This window comes from Artemia sp. Qi Xiang Cuo, chromosome 20, assembly GCF_049724085.1.
Source record: "Artemia sp. Qi Xiang Cuo chromosome 20, ASM4972408v1, whole genome shotgun sequence".
Lineage (NCBI taxonomy): Eukaryota > Metazoa > Arthropoda > Branchiopoda > Anostraca > Artemiidae > Artemia > Artemia sp. Qi Xiang Cuo.
In genome coordinates, this window is record NC_142813.1 from 27,913,647 (window position 1) to 27,923,500 (window position 9,854).

The following is a 9,854-nucleotide window of genomic DNA, read 5'->3' on the forward strand; positions in this document are numbered from 1 at the left end:
TCAAGAAAATTGACTTTAACCACGTTATTCTCCCCAAACGGGATATTTTTTTCTCTTTTCTTTTTTTTTCTTTTTTATTATAATAAAGAACGACCTTTTGCCTATACTAAATTTAATACGCCACTTAATCCGGACTGCAGTGGTAGCTAGCAACCTAGTAAGAGACGATCACCTCCAATGTAAAGAAATATAAAACCCCCCAACTCCTAAAAAAAGAGTCAAATCAAAACAAAAAGTATACCATTAGAACCGCCTTTTCCGAAACCTTTTTAAAGGAAACTTACCGCCCTTTGGCTTGAATAACAAAGAAAATATATTGGCTTGAAAATCAAGCAAATTTACTTTTACCACGTTATTCTCCACAAACGGGATATTTTTTTCTTTCCGCTTGATTTTTCTTCTCAGCTAGCTGGGCACTGGAAAATCATAGAGAGCTGTATAATAGCTCATTTTAAAGGAAATTGCAACATCTAGTCACTTTTGTAATTAAAAATTATTTTAGTTTTCAGTCCAGAATCGCTAAACTTATTATGTAAACTGCAAAAATATTTATGGTGTCTAACCAATAATACTAATTTTGTAATTCAAACAATAAGCTTAAGGAATGGGCAAACTTCATAACTTACAGATCTTTCTCCATGAGCTATAGGCGTCATGTTACCCCCAAAGCCATAGTTATTGGATGTTTCAACTATGCTGAAGAAAACAGCTATCTCAAAATTTGATCGAACGATTTCGGGGGAAAAGAGGGCCTCGGTGGGGGCTAGTTACCCTACAATTATTTTGGACGCATAAAAACGGTACTAGAATTTTCAATATCCGTTCAGACGCACCCTCTCTCGATATTCTAGGACCATTGATTCGATTAAATCATCCCTTGAGAAAAAACAAACAAAAAAAAAAATAAAAAATTGACCCGCATCCGTGAACTCCAGGCAAAAAATGGAAAAAGTCACATTTCTACTGCTGGAAGCTTGAAACCCCTGCAGTATGGTTCTTGGATGTGCTGAATCTAATGGGGCAATTTTCAAATATATTATTTTATTTTTTGAGGGTGTTTTTCTCATTCTTGAAAATCAGTTAATTTGTCAAAAGAATTGTGCCAATTCTTTTGATGTATCTACTATTGTCAAAGTTCTGTTTTTTATAGTTTAAGTTGCTATTGAGCCAAGTTGCTCCTTACTTACCACGAACTTTTTGATAGATATTGAGCACTTGATCTCAAGAGATTTTACCACGTCTTTTTATAATAAAGAACGAACTCTTGCCCATACTAACATGTATAGGCCACTTAACTAACCTTAATAATTAAGAACGAGTTCTAGCTAATAGTAAAATAAATCATCATATGCTTTATTTGGGTCAATTCTAGAGCCATATTTGGTTCTGTTAGAGTAACAAATTAGCACATACTCCATATCAGAGCAATATTCTGTCTCCATTAGGTTCATAATACGAAACAAATATACAAATAAGATACGCAGATAATAATCTGAGTATGTTTCTGACGTCTGATGATAACCAATATATCAGATCCGGGTTGCAGCGGTAGCTAGCAACCTAGTAAGAGACGATCACGTCCAATGTTAAGAAATATAAAAACCCATAGTTCCTAACAAAGGAGTCAGATCAAAACAAAAAGTACACCATTATAACCGCCTTGTCCGAAACCCATTTATAGGAAACTTTCTGTCCCTTGGCTTGAACAGCAAGTTAAATATATTGGCTTGAAAATCAAGAAAATTGACTTTAACCACGTTATTCTCCCCAAACGGGATATTTTTTTATTTTTTTTATTTTTTCTTTTCCACAGAGAGCTTGGCACTGGAACATCTTAGAGGGTTGTTCAATAGCTCATTTTAAAGGAAATTAATTGGGTTAAAAATCTATAGTAACTAAAATACATTATTTCTAAAAGAGAATAAATTTTTCCACCAAAAACTGCATTTTTGATGTCTTTTCACACTGCAGTCTTTCAAACATAATCGTATACCAGCGGTAAGATTTGAACCCACGCCTCCGAAGAGACTGGTGGCTAACACCAGTGTCTTGGACCACTCGGCCAGGCTGCCTCTCATAAATAAATATATATGTGAATTTGGGTTGCAGCAGTAGATAGCAACCTAGTAAGAGACAATCAGTCCCATGATAAGAAATATAACAAAACTCATAAAAATAGAGTAAGATCAAAACGAAAGTACATCATTGAAACTACCTTGTCTGAAACCCTACTAGATAAATAATGAATGTCGTCATAGCTTTATATTAGATTAGAGCTATGACGTGTATAAAAAAACACGAAATTATATTGTTGTTTCTGATGACGTCGTGAAATAAGATCATTGCGCCATGACGTCAATAAAATCATTACCCCGTGACGTCATAATCCAGGTTGCAGCGGTAGCTAGCAACCTAGTAAGAGACGATCACGTCCAATGTTAAGAAATATAAAAACCCACAGTTCTTAAAAAAAGAGTCAGATCAAAACAAAAAGTACACCATTAGAACCGCCTTGTCCGAAACTTCTGCATAGTAAAATTTCTGTCCCTTGGCTTGAACAGCAAGGGAAATATATTGGCTTGAAAATCAAGAAAAGTGGCAGCTACTACAACATTCTGCCTAAATGGGATATTTTTTTCTTTTTTTTTTTCCTTTTCTTTTTTGTATCCAGAGATAGCTTGGCACTGGAACATCGTGGAGGGTTGTTCAATAGCTCATTTTAAAGGAAATTAATTGGGTTAAAAATCTATAGTAACTAAAATAAATTATTTCTAAAAGAGAATAAATTTTTCCACCAAAAACTGCATTTTGATGTCTTTTCACACTGCATTATAATAAAGAACGACCTCTTGCCTATACTAAATTTTATACGCCACTTAATTATAGTATAGGCTAGTTATTCCACAGATAGCTTGACACTGGAACATCTTAGAGAGTTGTTTAATGGCTAATTTTAAATGAAATTAATGGGGCTAAAAAACTTTTGTAATTATAAAACAAATTAATTTTAAAATAGAATCATTTTTCTTACGAAATTACATTAAAAGAAGATCATTACAATAATCCGGGTTTCAGTGGTAGCTAGCAATCCGGGTTGCAGCGGTAGCTAGCAACCTAGTAAGAGACGATCACGTCCAATGTTAAGAAATATAAAAACCCCTAACTCCTAGAAAAATAGTCAGATCAAAACAAAAAGTACACCATTAGAACCGCCTTGTCCGAAACCCCTATAAAGGAAACTTACCACCCTTTGGCTTGAATAAAAAAGAAAATATATTGGCTTGAAAATCAAGAAAATTGACTTTAACCACGTTATTCTGCACAAACGGGATATTTTTTTCTTTCTTTTGTTTCCAGAGATAGCTTGGCACTGGAACATCGTAGAGAGTTGTTCAATGGCTCATTTTAAAGGAAATCGCTAGATCTAGCGCCTTTTGCACTTAATTTATTTTATTAATTATATTTCACGAAAAATTTAATTTTGTATATACAATATTGATCAATGACGTCATAGTCGTTGGATGTAGTACATAAAGGCTCGATCATCGAATTTAAGCTGAAACTAAGTAAAGGACAATTATGCCTCCATATATTCACAGTGATGTATAAGATTTCCCATTACATCTGTAAACTGTTCCACAGTTGCCGGTCCATACCTTGGAAGCTTTTCACTAAACATGCAACATTTCTTTTGGATATTACTATGAAGTTTTGCGAAAGCATCTCTAGCTGACTTTTCAACAAAATCTATTCTTTCAGAGATAATTTTAATCTTTAATTTTGAATATTTTTCGTAATCCCGGTAAAACATTCGTAAAATTTTTCTCAGTTTACAAAGGTCAGCCTGCGCGTTCCTTGCAGCTTGTGTAAACTGCAAAAATATCCATGGTATCCGAGCAATAGTTTGAATATTTCAATACAAGCTGGAAAAATACCTTAAAATGTTAAAATTAGTTTTATTTTTGGTTAGGTTCTAACTACCCGATGTGGGATTGACTATGTATTTTCAGACCAAAAAATTACATTTTTTAATATATATTTTATTATTCAGTTTAGAATCGCTAAAGTTATTATGTAAACTGCAAAAATATTTATGATATCTGAGCAATAATTTTAATCTTTTCATTCAAACTAACAAAATACCTGAAAATTTAAAAATTAGTTTTATTTTTTGTTAGGTTATGGATACCAGATACGAGTTTTACTACTTAAGAACAACAAAGATGTAAATTTTATCAGTCTTGATTAGAATTGTACTAAAGATATAAGATGAGTCGATTTTTTTCAGTAAGCTCAGAATCTGAGTCTGATAATGAAGTCAGTGAAGATGATATCCCATTGAAAGCCCAACCTGTACCAACATATGTTGTCAGTGATGAAGAAGAAGATGAGAAACGTGTTGTCAAAAGTGCAAAAGAACAGCGCTATGAAGAAATGCAAGAGACAATCCATCAAATGAGAAATCACAAAAAAATCAAGGATTTTACAAACGTGATTAAAAGTTTTGAGGAATTAATGCCTGCTTACAATAAAGCATTGCCAGTTATTCAGAAAGAGGACCATGGCGTCACTCCTCTATTTTTCCTTCGGGCGCTAGCTGAACTATAAGATTTTGTGAACGATCTCTGGGATCTGGGAAATGAATACAGGAAGAATAGCATGTCCAAAAATAATGCCAAGAGTTTGGCTACGTTAAGGCAAAAAACTGAAGAAGGCACTGAAAGAATTTGAGGGTGATCTACTAAAATTCAGGGAAGCGGTAGATCTTGAAGACGAAGAGCCAGAACAGGCTAAAGGTGAATCCGAAGATGAAGAAATAGAAGTAGCTGCAGTAAAGGAGCCCAAAGCCAAGACATTTTTAAAGAAAGAGCTACGCAAGATGGAGCAGAAAGAAAGAAAAGAAAGAAAGCGTGAGAAAAAGGAAAAGAAAGACAAAGAAAAGGAGAAAAAGAAACTGAAGCAACAAGAGGAAGCACATGAAGAGCTTGAAGGGCAAGGTGACTGGGAAGTTGTGCGAGGTGGTGTCCCGATGCCAACTAAGCCAAAAATGTTCGATAAAAACGCAGAGATTACAGTTGAAAGTGTCTTGAAGAAGCTGAATGAAATCGTTTCTGCAAGAGGCAAAAAGGGAACCAACAAAGCGGAAATGGTAGACATGCTTCAAGAGCTATTGGAAATCACTGAAGCTAATGATCTGGGTCCAGGTGTTTCAGTGAAAGTTCGTCTTTCTTTAGTTGCTGCTATTTTTGACTATAGTACCAAAGTATTGGATGCAATGAAGGTTGAACATTGGGACAAGCTACTAGTCACAGTAGATCAACTGATCAAAATGCTGGATAAGCATGACGACATTACTTTGACTGAGCAAATCACAGAAGAGAATGAACAATTTGGTAGTTCACCCTACAGAATTAGGGGCTGTATTCTAACTGTTGTTGAACGACTAGATGCTGAATTCATTAAGATATTGAAGGACCTTGATTGTCAAAGTAACGAGTATGTGATACGCCTTAGTGACGAAAATCGCGTTATTAAATTGATAGACGACGTCACGTCTTATGTTGAAAAGCAACCTGAAAAATCAGCCGATATTTTTCGGGCTTATATACTCAAAATGGATCATATCTACTATAAAATTTATATGAAGGCTCTTGATGAAACTACGAAGGAGCCGACGAGTTTAAATACAATGGACCGACTTTGCAAGTTTATTTGTTGAAAAGATAATACAGACCGCTTGCGTCAGCGAGCAGTTCTTTATCAAATTTATCATTTAAGCCTTCATAATCGGTGGTTTGCCGCTAGGAATTTAATGCTGATGTCCCATCTTCAGGAAACTATTCAGCATTCAGATCCACCCACTCAGATCTTGTACAATCGCACAATGGTACAGTTAGGTACGTGTGCTTTACACTATGGAAGCATTAAAGATGCTCACAATGCTTTACTGGATATTCAGTCTGGCGGGCGTGCTAAAGAATTGCTTGCTCAAAGTCTGTTGATGACAAGACAGATGGATAGGACTCAGGAACAGGAGAAGCTTGAAAAACAAAGACAAGTGCCCTTCCACATGCAAATCAACTTGGAGCTGCTGGAATGTGTTTACCTAGTTTCAGCTATGCTGATTGAAATCCCGTATATGGCCGCTTATGAAAGTGATGCTAGAAGGCGTATGATTTCGAAAAGTTTCCATCATCAACTTAAAATGTCAGAACGTCAAGCTGTAATTGGTCCACCCGAATCAATGAGAGAACACGTTGTAGCTTCCGCCAAGGCCATGCGCAATGGCAACTGGGAAGCATGTAAAAATTATCTAATCAATGATAAGATGAATACCAAGGTGTGGTCTTTATTCAAGCAAGGAGATGTCCGTCCAACATTGATTCGCAAAATCCAAGAAGAAACAATGCGAACCTACTTGTTTACATTTTCCAAAGTATATGATTCCTTTTCTGTTCGAAGACTTTCTCAGATGTTCCAACTTGAGCTTAGGGATGTTCATTCTATTGTTTCTAAGATGATTATCCGTGAAGAATTGATGGCATCTTTAGATGAGCCAACTCAAAGTGTAGTTATGCATCGAACTGAGCACAGTCGTCTAGAATCATATTCACTTCAGTTAGCTGATCGACTTCTGTCATTGGTTGAAAACAACGAAAGAATACCTGAAATAAAGCAGGGCGGTCGAGTGCCAATGCAACAGGGATATAGGGATAGGCCATATCAAAGGCCAGAAGATGGCAAAGGTGGAGCTTGGCCTGGAAGAAGTGATCGGGAAAGAACTAGAAGGGGTGTCTATTCATAGTTAAAAAATAAAACAGCTGATTATGTATGTTTTAACAATTTTGGAAGTTTCTATTAAAATATACTGTCGCTGGTATTTAAAAAAAAAAAAAAAAAAAAAAAAAAAAAAAAATTTGCACCATCAGTAGAATACCATATATTTAAAATATAAGATTCTTTCCTTCTAAAGATGATTCGGGCAGAAATTAAACGTTCCCTAATTGAGTTCAAATACCGCTTCCAAGAGTCTAAATTCATAATCAGCAAAAAGAGAAATTGCATTTCTAGCTTCAGTCAGACATTATAATAAAGAACGAATATAAAATTGTAAAGATACAAAGGGATTAAATTTTCTCGTATTATATTATAATATATAACGTAAAAAATGATCCGGGTTGCAGCGGTAGCTAGCAACCTAGTAAGAGACGATCGAGTCCATTGTTAAGAAATATAAAAACCCATTGCTCCTAAAAAAGGAGTCAGGTCAAAAAAAAAAGTACACCATTAGAACCACCTTGTCCGAAACCTCTGTATAGGAAACATTCCGTCATTTGGCTTGAACAGCAAGGGAAATATATTGGCTTGAAAATCAAGAAAATTGAGTTTAACCACGTTACTCTCTACAAACGGCATATTTTTTTTCTTTTTTCCTTCATTTCCTCAGATAGCTTGGCATCCGGGTTGCAGCGCTAGCTAGCAACCTAGTAAGAGACGATCACCTCCAATGTTAAGAAATATAAAAACCCATAGTTCTTAAAAAAAGAGTCAGATCAAAACAAAAAGTACACCATTAGAACCGCCTTGTCCGAAACCCCTGTATAGGAAATATAATAAAGAACAACCTCTTGCCTATACTAAATTTTATAGGCCACTTAACTATAGTATAGGTTAGTAAAGTTTAAATAAAGGACCGATATAGTTCATCATAAATGGCGCGCGTGAATAAGTAATCCAAACAGTGTCGCAAGTAATCCAGGTTACAGCGGTAGCTGGCAACCTAGTAAGAGATGATCACGTTCAATTTTAAGAAATATAAAAACCCATAGCTCCTAAAAAAGAGGTTACAGTAATCCGGGTTGCAGCGGTAGCTAGCAACCTAGTAAGAGACGATCACGTCCAATGTTAAGAAATATAGAAACCCATAGATTCTAACAAAGGAGTCAGATCCAAACAAAAAGTATACCATTAGAACCGCCTTGTCCGAAACCCCTGTATAGTAAACTTTCTGTCCCTTGGCTTTCACAGCAAGGGAAATATATTGGCTTGAAAATCAAGAAAAGTGGCAGCTACTACAACATTCTGCCTAAACGGGAGATTTTTTTTTCTTTTGTATCTCGAGAGAGCTTGGCATTGGAACATCGTATAATAAAGAACGACCTCTTACCTATGCTAAATTTTATAAGCCACTTAATTATAGTATATGTTAGTAATTCAACAGATAGCATGGCACTGGAACATTGTAGAGAGTTGTTCAATGGATCATTTTGAAGGAAATTAATGGGGTTAAAAACCTTTTGTAATCCGGGTTGCAGCGGTAGCTAGCAACCTAGTAAGAGACGATCACGTCCAATGTTAAGAAATATAAAAACCCCTAACTCCTGAGAAAAGAGTCAGATCAAAACAAAAATTACACCATTAGAACCACCTTGTCCAAAACCCCTATTAAGGAAACTTAACACTTTTTGGCTTGAATAACAAAGAAAATATATTGGCTTGAAAATCCAGAAAATTGACTTTAACCACGTTATTCTCCACAAACGGGATATTTTTTTCATTCCGCTTGATTTTCCTCCTCAACTAGCTGGGCACTGGAAAATCATAGAGAGCTGTATAATAGCTCATTTTAAAGGAAATTGCAACAGCTAGTCACTTTTGTAATTAAAAATAAAATACTTTTTAAAGTAGAATCAATTTTGTCGAAAAATTGCATTTTTGATGTATTTTCATACTGCAGTCTTTTCAAAGTTATTTGAATTTTGAAGCAATCAAATATCCGGGTTGCAGCGGTAGCTAGCAACCTAGTAAGAGACGATCACCTCCAATATAAAGAAATATAAAACCACCCAACTCCTAAAAAAAGAGTCAGATCAAAACAAAATAGTTTGTTCCTTAACGCAAACAATAATAATTACTACGGGCTTGACTTTGTTCTTTACTATAACGTGAATCACATGGTACCTATCTATTAGTGTCTCGGTTAATCGAAGAAGAAGAAACAGAAGAAGAAGAGATATGTGATAATAATTTTAAACTAACTATTGCATTGCTTTTTTTAAGAAACCTGGATTACAAACAGGTAAAGCTTTTACGTCACTTTTATGAATTTCTTTCCAAAATTTAAGAATTTGACAGTTTTTTTTTCAAACTCATTTCCTATCTATATATCTGTTTTGGCAAGAAAATCCCAGGAAACAAAATTTTCAAAAAAATTAGTAGCTGTTACTGAGATAAAAGTTATACACATTAATTGCTACCATAGAGAGATCGTATAATAATAATAATAATAATAATCTAATAAATTTTTCAGAAAAATTAATTTGGTTAATGATATACCTTTTAAAATACCAATTTGAATATTTCGGTGTAGTCACTCTATGAGAGAGACTGTCAGACTGAAGAATGTAGGTCCCAGTTTCGAACCCCCAAGGTACGATCCCTGGTTAGTTATCGCAACTTTTTTTCGTAATTATCCTTTTTTTTGTTTTGTATCCCCAACCTTATAGCCTTTGCCTAGAGTGATATAACGTGATATAACGAGATTCATTAACGAGAGTATAGACTTTCGTCTCATCTCATCGTCTCATCTGTAAGTTTCATCGGTATCATGGGTCTTTAGATGGCTGAAATCCGGGTTGCAGCGGTAGCTAGCAACCTAGTAAGAGACGATCACCTCCAATGTTAAGAAATATAAAAACCCGTAGCTCCTAAAAAAAGAGTCAGATCAAAACAAAAAGTACACAATTAGAACCGCCTTGTCCAAATTCTCCATAAAGGAAACTTACCGCCCTTTGGCTTGAATAACAAAGAAAATATATTGGCTTGAAAATCAAGAAAATAGACTTTTACCACGT

At 35.1% G+C, this 9,854-nt stretch overlaps 1 pseudogene; it reads left to right on the forward strand.

The window, feature by feature from the left end:
* The first annotated feature begins 4,255 nt into the window (after positions 1 to 4,255).
* Positions 4,256 to 6,805, forward strand: LOC148940060 (eukaryotic translation initiation factor 3 subunit C pseudogene; annotated as a pseudogene).
* Positions 6,806 to 9,854: the final 3,049 nt, after the last annotated feature.